General features: G+C 36.0%; 1 protein-coding gene across 12 annotated transcripts in view; it reads right to left on the bottom strand.

The window, feature by feature from the left end:
- The window catches only part of NRXN1 (neurexin 1), a 743,394-nt gene that overhangs the window by 488,748 nt on the left and 232,127 nt on the right, over positions 1 to 22,519 (bottom strand). The gene's annotated exons all lie outside the window — the stretch shown is intronic.

Raw genomic sequence — 22,519 nt, 5'->3', positions numbered from 1 at the left:
TATTTTCTTACAGAATTTTCATAGGTATGATTAAACTCAGAAAATACAGTGAATCAGCAATCGTGTTAATGTTATTTAAACAACCTGATCTAGAACACTTCTAAGTACATAATGTTTTGGTGAATGTGCAAACCAAAGCATTATTCCAGTCAAAACTCAAATCTTTTCATTCCCAACTCTCACTAAAATCATGGCACTTCAAAAAGAATCAATAACCTAGATATCTCAAAGTGCTTTGGCCTAAGGTCTTGAATAAACCAAAACTACAAACCACTCATTTAAGAATCTACCTCATTCAAACCTGCACATAGCAACATGCTGGAGAGCAGGGCAACATGCACCAGTAAACACATAGTTTTTTTCCAGGATGTACTTTTACGAGCCAGTATGTACCACACAGATTATTTTTCTTAGTTTATCCTGAAGGTGGCTAAGAGACACGAATAGCAGAAGCTAAGCTTTCAGTCTCATCAGAAAAGCAAGTATAACATATATGGAGGTTATGTTTTCCCCTTAAGTCCTACAGATGAACACATACGCTGACCTTACACTACATGTACACAGGATTTAGAGCTATATGAAGTCAGGATTTGTTTAGCTAATAGTAAGTGCTAGCAAAAATCCAATGAAAACGTGTACATGCTGATGCACTGTAAGGATGAAGGTACGAAAACCTAAGGATGACAATTGTCATCATTCTCGATGACTCAGTCTCCAGAACACAGCTGTAGACATTAGCTGTGTATGATACCATCAACACAAAACCCAAAGATATATATAAATATATAGATAAGGGAAATAACAACAGTGTGAATTTAAAAGAGACCAGTGAAAGACAGGGCATGCAAAAAGCAGGTGTAAGAACACATTTTTTTTGAGAAGTCCCTGGGCATATCTGTCTTCTGTTGTTCCATGTCATCTGCTTACAACCTCCTGCAGCAGACTATACGTTAACACTGATGCTAGATATTTGCAAGGCTTCTCTTTAGATAATAGAGCATAGTAAGTTCAGATAGTACTGGCAAAGTAACTTCAGATAGAACTCCAGACAGCTATTGCATTTTGGCTTAACTTTGCTGTGTAACAAGAATATTAAAAATTATTGGTCTGTATTTATTTTGAAGGGCTCACAGATTTGATGCAGAATTCTTTAGATTTTTCTTTTGTGGCAGCAGCCAAATCATACTAGACTATTATATAAAAAAAAAAACCAAACAAACAAACCACAAAGTGACTGTTTATCTAATACGCTCTGTATACAGCACAAAGCAGGCTTCAGTAGTATCTTGCCCCAAATGAAAGAAATCAGAGTTTGTAACAGGAAAACCACAGCTGGATTTCACAGCCTAAGCCTACTTTCTAAACAAACACTTCAGAAAGAATCTAGAAATCACTAAGCACCCCTAAGGATGCTTTTCCCTGCTATCTGTTGATAACACCTCTCACAAAACACAAACAAAACCAAACAGCAATCCCAGTCACCAGTTTCGGATTAAGCAATGTTCCTCTATTACAACAAGCAGTTGATCACACACAACACCCAGACTGCTTCCTGTATTCATTCATCATACACAATAAATAGGCAGTAGGAGCTAGGTATCATCATAATGTGCTACATCCTAACCAGATTTCTGTAGGGCTGTAACATCTAGATGGCTGGTACCTCCATGAACAAACCCAATCCTCCTTTGGGGAGGAAATCATAAATAGCCAGGCTTACAAGTACAAGTGGTTGTATGGTGAGAAAAGCTCCAACACAACTAGTGTCTCACCCTCTCAGTTTCAGAAGAACAAGAGTCTTGGGATTTTCTTTAAGACAAAATTCCATTCTGGACAAAAATTACATTCTTAGAGGTATTCTGACTAATGCTTAGTATGAAGAGAAAAGCAGTTAAAAGTAAGTCTGGTATTTTATCACCAGCCTACTTTTATCCAGCATAAATTTTTGACACTTAGGACAAATTTTACGCTTTGTTGAACTTGATTGAGATATGAGCTAGATTCCACATGCATGGCTGAGGCCAAAAATTAGTTTATTTAATCTGTCCAAAAGTTTATCCAAAGAACTGTCATTAACTGGTATGTTTAATAATTTTCATACAAGGTACCTAAACAAGTGTTAGCTAAGCCATAGTTCTTCCCTCCCCCTTACTGTGCCAACACTCTGGCACATGAACAGATCAAAATCAACTCATGTACAAAGATTCTCCAAATTCATGGAGGAGGAGAGACTCCATTTGGGGCATTTCTGGAAAGAATTAATGAATCTGGGGTTTAATTTAATCACTAATTTCTGACACAAAACTATAAAGAAAGTTTGAATCTGAAGTTTTGGGAGTTGAGTGATTTTTTTAATTTATGCTGAAGCATTCAATTTATAAATGAACTACTTAGATTTGCATCAAACTAGCATTCATTTGTTTAAAAATTGACTCTAAACTGAAAAAAAAAATACCAAAACTGAACATAACATTTTACTTCAGAAAAATACTTTGGTTGAAAAACCCAAACACTCTGGATAAAAACTTTAATTGCCTATTTTCCTGCCAAACTATGTTTTTTGCTTACCTGCCAAACCAAAAATGCCTATTATTTGCTATTTTTACATTGTAGGATTCAATTTCATGTATCTGGTCTTCAGAAATCATCGCAATACTACGATACAGACCCTGTACCGGGACTGCATTAGGATAGGATGCTAGTGCATCAGAGCACTAGTGTTCATCAGATAGGTCACATCCATACTTCAGATAACTGGGAGAAGTTCTGATCCAACAACAGTACTCCCAAGCGTTGAGGAGTCTGGAGATGAACCCTACCTTCTGTGGGATTTAAGACAACATCACCTTCCAAACTTACAGCTGTGCAACTATGGGTATCCTGACTGAATGGCACCATTCCTGATCTGGATTGGCTCCATTTCATACATTTCCTTTACCATTTAAGGTTTTAGTAACTGTGGGCCTCTAAAAGGCTGCTGGAAGGCCAGCTCACAGAGGAGCACCAGGATAGCCAGGAGCTCAGATGTCATGTCTTGTGATTCTGGCAATCTCAAAATCTCATTTCTGAAGAGAAATCAAACTTTACCAATAACTCCTCCAAGCAAGCTCCAGCTGTAGGTACAGCAACAGCTCCCTTTCTCAGTAGTTACTATGTTTTCAGTAAAACTCATTAAATTGAGACTTCTGATGTAAATGGCTTTTAGGAAGCTAAGGTTGAAAACACTGAAATGATTCAGCAACATTTTGATATATTAGGAAATTCATTTCTGGTATCAATAGTTAAAAGAACTTTGATTTTCATTCTTATGTGTTTCACTGCTAGGAAAAAAAAAAAAGGCTGACAGACAAAAGGTCACAGGGCTTGACTGAGCAGCTAATGAGACAGTCTGCATACTCAATAGAGAGTCATCTCATTTTCAAGTAGGTGCTGCCTGCTGAGAACTACAATACTTTTCCACAAGCAATTGACAACTGAAAATACACTTCTTGGCATTACAGAAGAATGAATCCTGAAAACTACTAGTTTCAAATGATGGAAGGGACATTAAGTGCATAGTATCTTTTCACAGGAAGTATCTCAACAAAACTAAGTATTTCCTTGTAAGTTGAAGATATTTCCATGGCACAAATTCAAATAACATCTACTATGACAATATTCTAGTTTGGCCAAACTGCATATAATACAGAAATTATTTGAAGGGAGGGGAGGCAGTGATAAACTATCTCCACATTTCTCCAATCTTTGGAGCAATACATTCCTCACGAAGAATTAAAAATCCCTCTCTCATGATCACATGGATGCAGTCTCAGACGTCTTTGCCCTCAATATGGCATTGACATTTGGAAAGTGATTAGACACTGCAACTGTAATGCTGCCTTGTCATACCTGCCTATGAAATGGGAAGATAAAAGGTAAAACAGCCACAGCTCTGCCACTGTGTGGTTTCAGTGTAAGCTAGCAAAGATTCAGAAAAATCAAGAATAGGAAATCAGGTTACAAAGCTTTATTGTGTTTTGTCACTGAAAAAGAGAGACATTTCTAGCAGATATAGAGCAGGAGCCACATACAAGTCAAAATGTTTCTTCAATTAGACACAAGACAGAAAAGCCACAAAGCAATACTGGTAACCATCCTCATATCAACTCTCTAATGTCAAGCAGATGTACTATTTTACTCTTGATATGAAAGTATATATTTAGGATGGACAAATTGAAAAAATTGTATAAAACATTCAAATGTTTTATATAAAAAATCAGTTATAATCTACTGCTACATTTCATACCACAACTTTTGTTAATTTTAAAAGTGAATTAAGAACAGGCTTTATTAATAACCAATTGTGTATACTACTGCTTATTTATTTTTTCAAATTATCACTTAATGACACTTAGAGAAACCATTAAAAATGCATGGCAGTCATTCATGGCAGCATGAAGTGTTGCACTTCATTTAATGACTAAAATGTAATTACCTGCATAAAAAAGCACTGTAAATTATTGTATATTACTGCAGTTACAATCCTGAATAACGGGACATGCATAAATACAGAAAGATGTAATCTATTCGTGTCACAGAAAGGATTCAGACAAACAGCATGTTTTATTAAAGCACCCACTAGTGCAGAAAGGGTATATTTCCTATTTTCCTACTTAGAATTTGCCTTGTTCCCCACTGAAGTCAACAACAGTTTTAACATTCACTTCTTTGGAGGTTCATTTAAGTCCTTAGAGTCTGATTCAAATGTCCAGAAGAAATACTTCCACAGGCCTTAGCAGATTTTACAATCCTACATAAGCACTATGTTAAGATTTACAGCATAGCTACCCTCAGAATCACAGAATGGTTAAGGGTTGGAAGGGATCTCTGGAGATCATCTAGTCCAACCCCCTGCCAACGCACGTTCACCCAAAGCATGTTGCACAGAGTTGCGTCCAGGCGGGTTTTGAATATCTGCAGAGAAGGAGACTCCACAACCTCCCTGGGCAGCCCCTTACAGTGCTCTGTCACCCTCAAAGTAAAGAAGTTCCTCCTCATATTCAGATGGAACTTCCCATATTTCAGCTTGCGCCCATTGCCCCTTGTCCTCTCACTAGGCACCACTGAGAAGAGTCTGGTTCCCTCCTCTTGACACCCACCCCTAAGGCATTTGGACTGAATAAGTAAATGATGCCAAACCAGAGTCCAGTATGTTCCCAGATATACTGTTTTGTGCTCCATTTCATGGCAATTTAAAATTGAAACATTTATCCATTATGCAATCTTCTTTTTTATAAAGTATTTCTGAAAAGTAATGCAACCAGGGAAAACTACATCAAAACAGCATGTAGACAAAACCATTAACGAGGATGACTGATACAATAAAACAAGACAGCCTGAACTGCTACTTCCGCAGTAAACATCAAGAATTTGAAATTTCAAAGTAACAGCAAACTAACGGCTTGCCATTACATACAAGGGGAATTCTTTCTGAATAATGTGTGTACCATTGAACCTAGAATGATCTCCGGATGCATCACACATGAGGCTTCTCAGTATACTGCTCTCTTAGAAGGCCAGCCTATACCCTTCCATTAATAGATCACTTGCTGGATCTTAAGATGAAAAACTATAAAGACTATAAAGTATTTCTCCAAATTCTATGCCCAAATTTGACCTCTAACTTGTTTCCCAGTTACATAAAACAGGCTTACTGGATTGTATACATAAACAAATCATGCAGGCACTCAAAAAAGAAAATAAATTATTACTGTCAGCTTAAGAAATTTAAGACTTAAGTATGAAACCAACAAAAACAATGAAATTATGATATAACCTAAGAAATTATTAATTCAAATGGTGCACAGATGGTCTACTGTATCAGTTACAGTTGAATTCATTTTTAAAAGTACTGTTGTTGCTCTGTACTCTCAGTTTTCTGTTCCTTTCTCATTTAAATATTTTTTTTATAGAAGAATCTGCCATTCTTCCTTCCCTTTCTCACATTCTTTACTTCCTTTCCAGCAACTATTCTCCTTGCCCTCTAAACAAGTCTTCAAACAAAATTCCAAGGCAACAACTTGTGGAGAAAGTGAGATTCATTATTCCAAATCCACAACTAGGAAATATCTACCTGTTTGTTTCCTTCTCTTCCACCCCCCACCCCTCCCATATCATGTAAATACAAATTCCTGACTCCCTTCCCTATTAATACGGTGTACACTGAAAAGGATACAGCACACAGGAATAGATTCTCTAGCAGGAACCGAAATTGCTGTTCTTTAGCATCCTATTTGTCAACGTACCCAGAAATGCATTGCGCAATCCATTGTTGTAGTATTTAAGCAAACTTTGAGTAAGAAACAAGATAAGTCTTTGTTACACATAAATCAGCAAATAAGGAAAGTCACTCTCTCAGGCTGCTAAAAGCGAACAGCTACACTGCAAATGGGAACTTTTAGTCTGAAAAGAGCTGCTATTGTTACAGAAAGATGAAGATGTAGTATCAGAAAAAAAGGTTACCAGCTCCAGAAAGCAGTCTAAAATAAATTTCAATTTTAGTAGTCACATTACACTACCTTCTTCATCCTTTATTAGGGAATAAGTCCATTATGAGATAATCACAGCTAGGCTAACATGAGAACAAAACATTTAAGGTCATGAGCAACTTATTCTGAAGGATTCGGGAATCATTCCTCAAGGGCTGCTTATTATTATTTTAAATTATCCTTTTGCAGAAAAATGCTGTACAAGTGTCTTCATTCCAAAGATCCAGGGAGTTGATGAACCATCTCAAAACCTTCTCCAGGTAAAAATGCTGCACTCAAAAAGATGACAGGAGAAATAAGAGTTTGGTTAGTTGTTCTAACTAACAAATTTGGACTAACATAGTCTCTGTTTATGAGGTCCACTATCATCAGCACGTGGTTTATCTCAAAAAGACACCACACCTGAAATCCTGGGCACCAATGTCTGCGCTACTTGTATCCAACATACAAGTAAAACTAGTATACATTTAAGTAAACTTAAGTGCAAAGTAAAATTCTACTTGACAACAAAAATTAAACAGCATAAGTGGTACAAAATCATGTATAGTATCATGTTGCAGTAACAGAGGAGAAACTTGGAAAGTATTTTCTAGCTCCTGTTTTATTTTACACACAATCATTCAGTTAGTTGCCAATTACAAGAAGTATGAACTTGCATAATGTAAGCCTCCAATCCCTCCCCACCATCTCAGATTACAATAGAATGATGATAGTTGCCATTCATGATAAATGACTTAGAGAACATTAGATAAGTGATAAATTACTCCATTTTGCTAAACAGCAATTTTAATTCATTTCTAAAATGGCTAGACCATGCAATTTCCTCACTAATTTTCAGTTCCTTTTATTTAATCACACAGAGTATGCACTTCAAAAGCAAATTTGCAATTGGAAAGGGAGAGTAAAGCGAGGAGTTTTTAGGAGTGATGCCATCTTAGTGTACATGAAATACTAAACTGCTAGAATGTGAAAGTGGATCTTTTTCCTACGAACAGTCATATCATTAAGAAGTAGATTAGGAAGTCCTGCAGTTTATATCATAATGATAATGCATTTCATATAATTACTCAAAACCCCAAAGCCTGACATCATAATCTTAAAAAGGCATTCTTGTTAAATTAAGAACAAACTGCAAAATGTCAAATATACATAACACTTCTACATCCACAGAAGAATAAACTAGTTTTACTCAACATTACTGTTGCCTTAAAAATCAATCAGGGATTTTAGTCAGATGTTGGGAAACCATTATACCAACAAATACAGGCTTCAGTAGTTGCCAAGGTAGAAACTGTGCTGAACAACTTACCAAAGGCCTTTTCCAGGCCTCAAGGCTCCCACTGACTTTGCAGCTAAACTGCAAAATACAGATTTTCAGCTTTCAAAGGATGAGAAGCACAGAGGTTTTCTATACCAGATTGCTTACAGAAAGCAGAGTTGGTAGAAAAACTGACATTACGATAGTAAAAATAATGTTTTTAATTTTTCCTCCCTGTAACTATAAAACTTCTACAAATGTAAGTTTCAAAATGAATCTGATTTGAGTAATGACACAGGAAAGGTAAAGTTCTTCCTTTTCGTCCTGGGCTGGCTCTCTTCTGCCTGCATCTTACAGGGGAGAGTTGCACAAAAACCAAACGCAATTCATAGAATCATAGAATGGTTTGGGTTGGAAGGGACCTTAAAGATCATCTAGTTCCAACTCCCCTGCCACAGGCAGTAACACCTTTCCACTAGACCAGGTTGCTCAAAGCCCCACCCAACCTGGCCTTAAACACTGCCAGGGAGGGGACAGCCACGACTTCTCTGGGCATCCTGTTCCAATGTCTCACCACCCTCACAGAAAAGAATTTCTTCCTAATATCTCATCTAAATCTAGCCTCTTTCAGTTTAAAACCACTCCCCCTCATCCTGTCACTACTTGCCCTGGTACAAAGCCCCTCTCCAGCTTTCCTGTAGGCCCCCTTCAGGTACTGGAAGGCTGCTATAAAGGTCTCCCGAGAGCCTTTTCTTCTCCAAGCTGAAGAGCCCCAACTCTCTCAGCCTGTCTTCATAGGAGAAGTGCTCCAGCCCTCTGATCATCTTCGTGGCCCTTCTCTGGACTCGCCCCAACAGCTCCATGCCCATCTTATGTTGGGGGCCCCAGAGCTGAACACAGTACTCTAAGTGGGGTCTCATGAGAGCAGAGTAAAGGGGCAGAATCACCTCCCTCGACCTTCTGGCCACGCTGCTTTTGATGCAGCCCAGGATACTCTTGGCCTTCTGGGCTGCAAGCAAACATTGCTGGCTCATGTTGAGCTTATCATCAACCATCACCCCCCAAGTCCTTCTCCTCAGGGCTGCTCTCAATCCATCCTCCACCCAGCCTGTATTTGTGCTTGGGATTGCCCCAACCCACATGCAGGACCTTGCACTTGGCCTTGTTGAACTTCATGCGGTTTGCACAGGCCCAGCTCCAATTGTTCTTGTGAAAACTGAAAGCAGGCTGTGTCTCAGATTAAAAATAAAAACCCAATTTCTGGTCTGCTCCTTGGACAACGCAATACCACCTTACTCCTTGCTGAGGGCTTTCCAGAAGATTTGCCTTCATTTTTCATTATCATAGGTAAAAAAGTGGATTAGGAGAGGAAGAAATACCAACAAAGTCAAAGCAATCGTTAAGTATTATATTTAACATACATTTCACATGAGAGAATAAGGAAGAAAATAGTCCCAAACTAACAGATTACATGAATTTTTCATAATATATAGAGAGAGTTAACTAGTTAAATGATCTGATAAAGAACATTTCCCAATGCTAATAACAAACTTCCAAAACATCAACTGAACACCTCTCTTACAGCTAAGGGATTAGTGCAGCATGTCCTGGGGTTTGGATGCAATAAAAAACAACAAGCAATTTTCTGTTCCTAATTAACTCATTAAAAGAAGCCCTGCGTAACTGTAAGTTTTCCAGAGATGCAGAGGGAAGGCCACTGCAATGGTATTATGTGCATAATGAGCTATTTTTTAAAAGCAGTTTTGCACTAATATCAGAGAGGTACTACAGGAATATGTAGCATTTGTCTCAGCAATAAGAGCCCCGGCAATGATTTGAAAAAAGGAAATCAAAACAAAACACCTTCTAGAGGGTATTATACGCAACCGGCACTTTTTTTTTTTCCTGTGTGCCTAAGGTTGCATCATTGAAGGAATATCTACATACAAACCTTGGGAAAAAGTCTGTTGGATCTCTGTGTTAGTCTTCAAAACATGTTTGGAAGAAGCTATTTACAACTCTTAGTCTTCCTATAAACATGGGAAATTAAATATGAAAACAATTTTTTTACCACACTTTCCAGCCCACTGAGGATACTATAATCTAATAGAGTTTCTCTCAACATTTAAAATGAAAAAAAATGTTTTCAAGTTACTGAGTATATGAGGAATATATTCTATGAAAGAACCCTACAGGAACGAAGGAGACCTAAAAAGCTGAAGTCTTAACTGAAACAATCTGCTGTTTAAAATAACAAGCAGAGATGTGCTTGTGGCTTATTGCTACCTGCTAGAAATTTTTGATCTAAACAAGCAATTCCTAATAACCCATTACAATCCTTTCCTCTTTAAAGAAACTTAAAGGAACTATTATGTTAGCTACGAACATTAAAAGACTTTTTTTACAGATTAAGTTCCGGATATATAAAAACCTCAACACTTTTACAAGACAGACAGACTATTAGCCAAAGATACTATTTGAGCTTCATTATCTTAATTCACTGTCACATGGCTAATAATTCAGCCAAAACTGTATTTTTTAAAAATAAGACCTTCTATGAGAAGCAGCAACAGGAGCAACATGCCTTCTTCTGGTGTATTTGATATTTCTTTTGGTACCTCATTCTTAGAGTTGCCTTTAGCCATCATCAGCAACTAGATCAAAAGAATCCAAATGAGCTACAGGATCAGAAAGCTGTTTTGTTTCTCTTTCCACATATGCTGACTTCACAGGTAAATACTTAATGAATTTATATATCCTGTCCAATGAATCACCAAAAATGGACACCAAAATATGCATATGTGTGCCTTCTCTTAATTTTCAGGCTATAAGGCAACTATTTACACTAAAACGATGATATATTTATTAACTGTCTGTAGTAGCATCTTCGAAATCTGCAATGTTAAAAAAGCTCATCATTCCAAAACAATTGAAAATGGATTTAGATTGGACACCAAAACTTGGAACAATTTCTGGTTTGTGAAAGAACACACTGTTTTGTTTTCCCCTTTTTTCATATTAAAAACTGAAGTAAAAGTTATAAATAATTTGTAAGATTTTAAGAAACAGTTTTTTCTTCCGAAGGAGGGCAAAGGTAGAAGAGTTTCTCATTTAGTGAGCAAAAGAATATTGCTATATTTAAATAGGCTTGTTTTTAACAGTTAGTATTGAATTCTAATATCTAATAAACTTCAGTAAAAATTCAGATTACATTCATCCAAATGTTAGATTGACTAATGATCACTACACTGAGTAATAAAAATTGTTTTTAATTTCCCTTTATGATGTAGTTGGACAAAAGTAAGGACAACACACAAATGTATAAGTGATGAGCATGGCCAGACCCTTCTTGATCTGGGGTAAGAGCAGATAACATTCTTCTCTGGAAAACAGAATCAATTACCTATCTTGATTTAAAAAATAAAAAAAGACACAGAAAGTGTGACTTTTAGTAATTATTTGTGTAACAATAGTGACTCCTGTCAAGGTCGTGGCCATAAAGACAGCTGAACAGTCTGTATTTTATGGAGAATAACACCCATAAGTATTTACACAGAACTGCAACCACCTGCATATGTATTGTAAGAAACATTCAAGGCCAAACCCAGCACACTTGTATATAATCATGAAATGTTTATTTATAAATCCACATAAAATACTCAAATGGCTTCCCAACATACATAAAACCTTGATGGTTATGATAGTGCTGTTATAATATAATCTTAATGCTGTGATATACCTTCCTAGAAACAGTTGGACCTATTACTTAAATTCTTCTTTTTTCCTGTTGTTTCAATGCTGCCCTCCACTCCCCTCTTCCCTCTTAGTTTTTCCTCCTTCAGAGACCATTCTTATTGCACTGTAATTCCTGCCAAGAGGCAAAGGTAGGCTAAGCTGCATGCTGCTCAGCATCCTCGCTAATTAGCAGCCACTGGAAACACCGTATCACATCTAAAGATCAGAATATGCTTTAATAACAAAAAAGCTCTATTTCCATTCTGTATGCAGCAGCCAGATACAAAAACAAAAATAGAAGTGGGGACATGTTAAGAATATGGTTAAAAGGCCAACTGAATTCAAAGTAATTATCTTGGACAACATGCTGAACCCTGAGGAAATCTACAGAAGGCTGACAGATGATATTATATACTGATGTATTGTAGCTATTTTTTTTCCTGCCTGGTAGGCTAGGACTGGTTTTACTGGATTTTGGAGCTATTCTAGTATTACCACTCCCTGGAGGACTGGTAAGTGTATTGGCATTATTGTTTTTTCTTAAATAAACACTCACTTCCCAGGACAATAAACAAAAAAACAAAGTACAACTATTTTTGTAATAGTTTGATAGGATAGAACTGTTTTTCATAATTCTTCCTCTCCCTACCCTTAATCAAAATTTAGGTCGTGATATTTTGGAACACAGGAGTTATTTGGTAAAGAGCTCTGTAGATGTAGGCAAGGGCCTATGTCTGGAGAATATAACACCAGGGTTTTGTGTAAGTAACAACCACATATATTCAGATGGTAATTTCACATGTGGTGGTGTCAAAATCTGGGTTTACCCAGCTGCAAAATTACAAGTATGTAAGCAATTTTTTTTGCTAATGAACAGAGAGCGCTACCAATGTAATTTACATTAAGTTATAGAGGAGCAGCAGCAGCTACATAGCAAAGTTATTTTTAGGAAACAAGTGTTACTGAAACAAATGCTCTAATCTGTGTCAGAGCTCAGCCATTGTCACTGCAAAGCCACTTTGTGAAACAAGCCTGCTTACTGAGGTCCTGGTTCTGTAGTGTGAAACGGCTTCCTAAACACATAGTAAGAGATCACTGCAATATTAAAGCTCGTAAACCTATTCCCCCACACCTTTTTCCATGATTTTCTAAAGCTTAACCCCATAAAGTGATAAAAGAGGAAACAATTTAATGAAACTTGATGGATACATTAAGAAGTTTCAAGTAACAGTAAGTTTTCCTATATTAAAGAGAAGACAATTCTTTCTATCACTTCCTCTTCCTCTTTACAATACGTACCAGGACCTGACAAGATGTACTCATTAACAGAGTTTAATTATGTTCTAACAGGCTACTAGTAAGCTATATCAAAATAAGGCTTTCAAGGCATACTCTTTATACCGTTTTTTTAAATGATACTTTTAAAAAGTGATAAGTAGGTTTCTTGGCCTGACAATATTTTTAAATTGTATTTAGCAATGTGCACTGTTTTATTTTCAGCTATGAATATGTAAAAGAGGTATGTCTAAATTTATCTTTAAAGCATCATTTTAGGCATGTATTGTAAAAATATAAGAGATTTCTAACTATCAAAGTCTCATTACCAAATCTGAGAAAATCCAAGAAAAATTCTGCAAGTGGCAAAATAATCAGGTTTTATATGCTATGCATTTATTTTTTTGAAGACTGACCAGCTTTTTTATCCCATGAATTCAGTATTACCTACTGATCTTTATTTTTTCTGAAGTCATAAGTCTTTGAAATTGCTTGATAAGGAGGCCTCCCTACTGAGATTACCAATAGTCTCTTTACAGAATGCAGTAACACTGTAAAAGTGAAAGAAGATTAGCAGAGTATAAAAATAATTGGACTCTAGTGCTGTATTGACATTTTAGAGGAAAGATTTGCCGTCATGTCTAGGCCAAGTTACCTGCTGGTAAATTCCACTGAAGACAGCACATTTACACCACTGATACTTTTATCCTGTTCTTTATGCAATAAATATGCCTAAGATGATGAGAAACTTACAGTGTCATAGATAATTTAACATATTTGTATCATTACATGCATCTAACATAAAATTCAAGATCTCATTTCTCACATGGTGGAAAGGGTAGAAAAAAAGGTATAGCTAGAAAGAGTGACACTGTCAGAAACTGACTCATCTTAGAAACATTAGATATTAACAAGTAATTTCACTTCTTAAAGAACTTATCTAACTTAACTGACCAACATATTTCAATATTTATTATTACTGCACAGGAGCTTAGTATTATTTACAGCCTCATGCCCTATGGGTATGAAGAAAAAAAACAAACAACAGCAAAGTAATCAACCAAAAAACACTTACATAAAAAAGACAACTGAAAAAAAAAAATGTAACATATCTTACAAAGGACAATCAAAAGAGAGAAAGTGAGATACTCTACTGACAGGCATAATACATAATTTCAGATTTGGCTACTCTTCCTTTTTCAATGATCTAATCTGCATGCAGGGTCTAAAGTTTCTCTACATATCAAGGCACAAAGATTGGGTTCACCACAGCTGCTGGTATTCCATTAAGCTACTGGCCCAAGGGGGCGGGGGAAGAAGCTGTATCCTTGCACCAAATGTTTTGCCAACTGACATCTATTCTCTACAAATTTCCATCTCCTAACCGATGAGGAAAAGAAAGCAAGACTGAAGCCTGTGTCAACAACAGCAGGAGCCACATGCCGATTCCTCCTGCCCAGCTTTAACACAACTGTTGGTCTCACACAAAATTACACAGGAGTCAGGAGCAAGGAGTATAACTGGATTCACTATTCAAACACAAAAAACTGCAGTGTAGGAAAAATTCTACGCAAACTCTAGGTATAACAAACGCCTCCTATTCCCCTCAGAAGAAATAAGAAAAAATTTTGTGCTTTCCTATAGCACAAAATAACTGAAAATTTGCTTCAAATCACAATTTGAACACAAATGCTCTTATTAGCCACCTCCCTTTTTCCTCCCCTCCATCCATGCCTCATGGGTCCCCTGTAATTGCTGCTCAGCTGTTTAGACATACAGCCCCGGAGGCCAGTTAGGTCTTACATTTACTACATTAGGAAAATGCCATAGTGCAGTAGCCAGAGTGACAGGATCACTATACACTCAGAAAATGCTTGCACTATGAGTTCTATAAGCAAGCCATTCAACCTGCTACAACCTAGTGTTTTCTTTGGAGTGCTGAATATGGTTTTGCTTTTCTGAAGTTTCTCTTCATTTTATAGCACCCTGAGAAAAGGAGTAAATCCCTTTATGTACAATGCACAAGACATTTGATTCTTAGTACATGTCACTAGACTGCTAAAGCCATTTGATGACTAGTCTGGATACTTTCAAATTAGTTAAAATTGAAGAGTTCTTCACAAACAACACTAGCGCTCATCACTGAAACATCAGGACAGTTATTACATTCATGGAGTTATTTAAACCTTTCTGAACTTCCAAGGAAGAAAGGGAATTACTGCATCTGTCAGTCAAGAAAACATTCTGTAATTGTCATCTATATTTATCCCCAAGGTTCCAGCTCCTTACAGATTCGCTAAGAGTTTTGATTGCAATCCCTATAGTATTCAGTTTTGGTACTAATAGGAAGCTATGTTTCAAATACATTAGAAACTCACCCCCCAGTACTATTGTTGAGGTAATATTATACCTCAGTATTCAGACGAAAGAGTGGTACAGTTGTAAATGGTTTAAAACAAAAGGGATGTCCATCATTAAAATTCTGCTTAATTATCATTAAACAAGAAATCTGCAGGCTAGCTGTCCAGTCTTTCCTAATTCTCTTCTACTTGTGTTCATTTTCATTGGATGCCTAAACTGAAATTTAGAGGTAAAACACAATTTAACTCCAGGATAATTTGATTATTTTATTATTCCAGGATTATTTGTTTGTACATTAGTCTGGGGCTATGGAGACAATATGCACATTGAATTATCTCCATTTCATAAGCAAAAGCAGGCCGTGTTCATCAATCCGCTAGCCATGAAATTACAACTGTTTGATGTATCCAAGGGCAGCTCATGTTTTGTCTTGCTACGTCCCTCTACAGTTACTTCCCTGCTTCCCCAATACAGAGTTAATAAGCAACTTTTCCATGCTGCCATACAAGAAACAGACTGATTGATTTAGTCAACTTTATCCTCCCCTTTTTTATTTTCTTCCTCATTTTCCACTTTTGAGCCTGTTTCTGCAGCCCTAAGCACAGCCGAACAACAGCCTGCAGTGGCTCCTCAGAATCCTATAGTACAAACAACAGAGAACTTTTCTTCACTCATTCTGTTGATTTTTTTTTGTCAAGTAGATTCCTATCATAGTAAATGACCCATTAAATGACTAAATCCATTTACCCCTGGTAATAGCAAAGAACTGTTTCAGAAGAAAGAAAAACTACTGCTAAAGATCCTATTAATATTTACCCTGGATTTCCAAAGTGGTTTTAAGAGAAGTTGGATATTGACCCATTTCTGATGATGCAATAATCAGTATCTAGATATTTTTCCCTGGAAAGTGAGTAGCGCTAGGACAAAATGATTTTGAACATTCCTTGGCTTCAAGAGTCATAAAAGGACATTAGATCATCCTCTTAATGGCATCAATTTTTAAGTCTGGCATTATGTTTGGAAAAGCACGCTTTCATTCCCTTAACACTCTAGTAGTTTTGTAAAGTACCACCCCCTACAGCAGAGTACTTTCACCTGACCTACTAGACCCTGTGCTCACTCATCCCAGTCCAGCATTTTGGATTTTTTTTCTTATAGTCACAGCTGACCATATACAATGAACTACGAACCAAACAACCCCCAAATCCGTAAGTGGGCAGGTGGGGGATAATTCTGTATTTTGGCTCCTACACACCTACAGCTTTCTCTCATTAAATGAGCTGTAACTTGAGTAGTGACCCAATTCCACTGTATCTTTTATTGTTAGAACAAAAACAATTATAAACAGCTCGCAACAAAGCTAAACCTTTTTCACATTTTTCCTAAAACATTCTGCTCATTTCTGATATGCTTAAATTTAATTCAATCTCTGTAGACCTCCCAATCCCTTGAACGTACACAGATGAATGCGGAAAGATTAAACATTTTCTTACTGTGACCTACAACAATGTGCTGAAACTTTAATTATTATGTTAATTCAAGCATTGGGCCCAGTGGATTTATTATATCCCAGAAGCTAATACAATCTACTCTGAAGTGAGATGTGGGCATTAGCTGCATCTAAGTATTTTGTCTACAAATATTTAGGCAGAGCAACTAATGGCTATGCACTAAATAACATATTCTTAAAATCTAATCCTAATTTTGGAGCGTTTTCCTCAAGTAGATGAATAGTTCCTCAGAAAAATTACTGAAAATGTAGATGCATGTAGGAGCAAAAGCTTGGGTCTTGGCCAAACATTATCACCCCAAATTCCAGCCTTTTGAAGTAAGACTGGTATTTATTAGACAAAGATCTTTATTATACTTGTCAGGACTCCATATCTTATGCAGACATATACTGTTATAGGGTGACATTTGGAAAAAAAACTGACCACATTTTTTTCCACTTCAGGACAGGACTGGGTACTGTCCACACTATTTAGGAATCAGAACAAGAATACCCAACCCTAAAAATCATGCATTTGGAATAAAGATGGCTTATTATTAAAGAGAAGAAATTTAGATATTATAAAGAGATGAAAATAGCAGGCTTATTAGAGCACAGCTCTAATAGAAACCTGGTTTGTGGGGGTTTCTTTGTTGCTGTTTTCCCTTAAATTCTTCAAGATCTGAACTGGATCACACTACAAGGATAATCTTTGTAATTTACAGAACCATAACAGTTTAATTTATTAATGCAATGTAATTCCCATTTGTATATATATGAATATGTTATACACAAATATATATATATTTGTATATAGTTTATAACCAGGGAAGACCTTCTTAATGTATTTTAATTAAATCAGTTACTTCTCCATTTCAGTGTTTTTTAGATATCTAAATAAAAAAAAACAAAGCATTTTAAAATATCCTTTTTAGAATATACAAGCTCATCTGGTATAACTTTTTTCTTAAAAACCTATGGTTAGTTCTTGCTCAAAAACATAAACATACTTTTTTTTTTCTTGATAGTGCAAAAAAAAATTGATGCTTTCTCCACAGCTAAAGAGAGTTCAAAGTTACCATGGTAAATGAACAAAAAGTCACTAAGGACTTGCTACCAAAGGCCTTTACAGTATGAACAAGCTACAGACAAGTAAGAGGTATTAGAAGGTCTTTTATGGTTATTTTAAATATACAGAACTAGCAAATCCAGTGTTGATGATTATAAAAAAAAATGTTAAAAGTATACATCTTGATTATTTTTGCAGTAAGGTGCACCACACAGGCTCATTAAGTAAAGGTCAATTACTCCAAGTTACATAAACGTAACAGAATACTGGAAAATGTGTTATTGTATGAATCTTGTTATACTAAATTTTCTCAGTTAAATATTTTGTTGTCATGAAAAAGTTAATTTAAGCAAAGTATTCATTATACCTCAAATGAAGCAACTCAATTCATTGCCTGCCCTTGAGTCTGACAACTTAATGCAGCGAGTTAGCAAAAAAAAAAAGCTATGGTATTGTGTGAGAAAATACAGCCCTGCCTTAAAGTTGTTGCATGTATCCCAATATACAGATTCCACAGATAATAGATAATTAGCCACTATTACTTGAGGACTGTAAGTCATCATGGAACCACATATGATTCTGAGAAAAAGAGGCTTAAGTTAGACTATTTGGATATGAGCTTAATACTTTTCAATCAGTGAGCTAAACTGACTAGAACAGACAGGAATGCAAAATAAACTTTATTCAGTGAACTAATATTCAAAAAATAAATGAATCATCCTGGCAGCAAGAAACAAATTTTGTATCATATATTCACAGAAAACTCAGAGTTGAATTTTTCTTTTCTCAACTATATAATCTTAAAAGCATAAATATATATTTCTAATTTCATCATTTAAGATGTACTAGTACATTTCTATATTAGCTATAACTCACTTCAAATAATTCTGTTGGACACTATTATAGCCACATACTTCTCAGAGACAGACCTCAAACTTTCATTGGCATTCCTAGAGCTAGGGGTGCCATCCTTCACAAGGGGTTGTGAAATTCAGCATAATTGATATCTTAATGAACTAAATTCTTAAACATTCCTCGTAGCTGATACATTGTGTTATTCTACTCTATTTCGGGGCAGTAGTCGAGCAATTCAGTCCGGGGAAACGAAGACAGGCTGGAATTTGGTTAGACACTTAAATTTACTCTGAAATTTACCTAGACCTTTAAACAAGAAAGGAGGCATGAACTTTACTGTGTCGTCCACTACACATGCTTATGTTCCTCTGTGTTTCTCCTAGCTTTATATATCGTTCTCATTTATTTTCCGAAAGTCTCACCACGGGATGCCAAAACCTGCAAAGTCATTCAGGAAAATTCAATTATAAACAAGTAACTAGGTCAGAGAACAAAATCCCACACTGGCATGCTTATCATTGAGTTCTTCAAAAAAAGCAAACTAATCACATACTTCTACACTATATCCTATCAGGCAATGCACTTCACATACAGGCCTTGCAAATTTACACCTTATATTAGGATGGGCCCTAGAGCACTCTACTAATTATTTTGGGGTTGTATTTTAAAAGACATCTAGTATATTGTCATTAGCCCTTCACTGAAGTTGTGTAACAATAAAAGGATGTTCATTTTAGCCTAATACTTTATAAAATCTTTTGTATTTTTGGTCTTAGTTTCAATATCTTTAACATTTGTATGGCAATAATGTCCAGTGCTGGCAGTATACAGCAACACACAAGCACACCTAAGCACAATGCCTAATCACACTTTCTGATTTCTGCAGTTAATCACCCTGTCACTCCTGTGTCACATTTTAAGTATGTACACATCAATGCAGAGTTTGCTTCTGGATATTAGAGCTGGGTTTATCTTCTTACTGAGCAGAAAGATGTGAAATACTAACTGCAAGGTCATTCCAGTCATATGATTGTATATGCTACAACTAACTTTTATATGTCAATATTTTGAAGATGCAAAGTAGAAGATTTACCCACCCTGTTCCCTGGAAGAACACTATTCTTGCATTCAAGAACTATGTTATTTTAACTAAGGTATGAAGTTATATTTTGGTAATTTATCAATCCTGAAATAGTTAACCTCGGGGGATTTTAATATTTTGTTTTACATTACATTATACCTAGTTATTACCAGAGCAGATGGGAACATACTGAGGTGGCAGTACATGCCACAGCACATTTTGTGGTCCTGTTTACTTAATAATCCAGACTTGGGACCCATCTGGACCTCCTGGAGCTACACATTACAGTCCATATCCCCAGATGTATTTCCTTCTTACATGTTGTGAGGAAGGACAGGAGATGGTACGTGACTAGTTCTCACCCAGCATGGAGTTAATATAGGACTGAATCACCCATCTAGACCCAGCCGCTGAGAAAGATTTCCAGATCCCAAAGTTTAGACACCAAGTCCAGAACTTATCTATAAAATATTACTCATATGGAAAGAATTTTTGTGATATTTTCTACCATTTTTTTGGCCCCAGTATCCTGAGATATCCTACATGTAGCAAATGCACTAAACTTAAGAACTTAATTCAGACATGGCAATTTATTCTCAGCACTTTGCATTTCACTTAGATTTAAAAATGACAAGCTGTTGGTCCAATTTTTGTCAACATGTTTTTAATTAGTTCTGAATTTATGACAATTAAAGCTCACAGTTGCTTTTAAAATGAAGTTACTGAATTTGCCTTAATTTGTTTTCATTGCTCAGCAATTTGTGCATTTTAATTCACCATGGAAATATTCCATCCTCTCTGCTTTCTGCAGGGAAGGCACTACCATCAGTGCTATCATCATTTTTTTTCCTGTGAAACTTATTGACTAGAAAATAGCCTGAAAACAACTCTTGTGAATGCTGGCCATGCTCTACATTTGACTGGCTCTGTCTGTCTCAGCTAACTCAAAGACTCAATGCCTACCAAATCTTTTTTTGGGAAAAAAAAAATATTGCACCATAACACTGGTTTTATATTACTTGTGTCTGCAGCTGCAGTTTTGGTTTTAGGTAAATCACATCTATTATTTATTATTCTAGGGCCACATACAGCACAAAAAAGTAAAAGCTGTAATTCACTTAAAAGATGAGACACTACATAAAAATAAATTAGCACTTGTCAAACTGTTTTGGGGGCAGGAAGAAGAGGGTTGAAGTATAATTGTCACCCTAATGAAGAAATAATTTTGGCAAGTTCTTAGAGCCTTAATAATAAATGACAAAATTCTACATAGTAGAAGAGCAAGGTTTGACCTCATATGACTCAACCGCATTTCTTCTCCCTTGCTTTCGTTTTTCCAGCAGAAAAGTCATTTTCTCTTCAGAGGTCCTCTGTGAATTTGTATTGTTCATGCACCATTTCTTCCATGAATGGCTGTAGACTGATCTATTCTTTTATGAGTATCTGCAGACTACCTGTCTTAATCTGAAATCGCAGAATTTTCTTCCAGTAGAGTGATTAAAAAAAAAAATCTGTAACAGTAGTTGAAATTAATAATAGAGAACATGGAAGTCTAATAACAGAGGTACAGTATGACAACCTATTTTCTACTTAAGCTGACATGTGTCTACTAAAAAAAAAAATCTATCAAGATTATTTCTTTTGTAACAATTTAAATTCAGTTTGGTTGTGGGGCATTTCCTCCCCTTTTTAACTTGTTATTTTTTTTTTTCTTTTAAAGTAAACTTTGTACACTGTAACAGTAAAACAAGAACTAAACAGCACTCTTAAAAGAATTCAGATATTATAATTAGCAAAAAATATAATTTTATGATAGACTATTACTTTTCTAGTTTAACTATGATGTAAAAAATATCCTTGCCCTAATAGCTCATTAAAATTACTAAATAATAGAGAAAGCTCAGTGAATCCCCTGGAGACCAAATGTATCTCCATGCTTTAAAAAAAGCATTGCTTTAAGTGAATACCTAGGAAATTATAGGAAAAAATTCAAATATACATTAATGTAACTAACAACTGTTGCTTACTTTTCTCAGTGTATGTTCAAGTAAGTTAGATATAATTTTTTCTTTTTTTTTTTTTTTTTTGCACAAGTAGATTGCTCATTTTATGCTGATTAAAGGTTAACTCTGTTACTAAGATGACTACTATGTGCCTCAGTTGCTATATGCACTCTATTTACACTAAAACCACAGGATTTTAGAATCTTTGTTACAAAAGTGTCTGTTAACTTCTTATAACCACATACAGACATGACCCAACTCATGAGCAACAGATTCATCTGGTCACCAAAACCACCAAAAGTTCAATAAACAGTTTGCATTCTTCAGCAAAATTCTATTCACTTAACAGCTAGCTTGTAACTGCAGTCCCTCGCAAACACTCATAACCCCCTCCACCACTCAAATCCTCTAACCATGAAACATACCCATAAAAGACTATACCCATTCCTTTCCTGCTAGGGATCTCCTTCACATATTATAGGTCTAGCTGAGCCTTTGTAATTGACTTGTAATTAAATCCCAACAATAAAAGGTGATAACATCAATTTTCTTTAAATTTTCCCTTTGTGCTTGTATACAGAAACATCATAGTTCCAGATCACTTACCAAAGAGGACCATAAAGTCAGTAAAGCACTAGTCACAGCACACATCCATATGGAGAAGCTTCCTTCCTATGAGCATTACTGCCTTTTGTTCATGCCTGTCCTGTAATTGGTGCAGTCAAGTCAGGGTAATGTGCTGGAATTCTGTTGTTCTCTTCAATGCCTCTTATCAGAGCCAGACTTTGTAATGTTTTTGAAATGTGGATTACTTGTTCAGAACAGGAGGCCAAGTGGAAGCTGAATAACCCTGACCTTTCTGAGCT

This window comes from Nyctibius grandis, chromosome 1, assembly GCF_013368605.1.
Source record: "Nyctibius grandis isolate bNycGra1 chromosome 1, bNycGra1.pri, whole genome shotgun sequence".
In the NCBI taxonomy this organism is placed as follows: Eukaryota; Metazoa; Chordata; class Aves; order Nyctibiiformes; family Nyctibiidae; genus Nyctibius; species Nyctibius grandis.
Note: the sequence above shows the minus strand (reverse complement) of the source record. Positions and strands in the feature narration are given on the sequence as shown.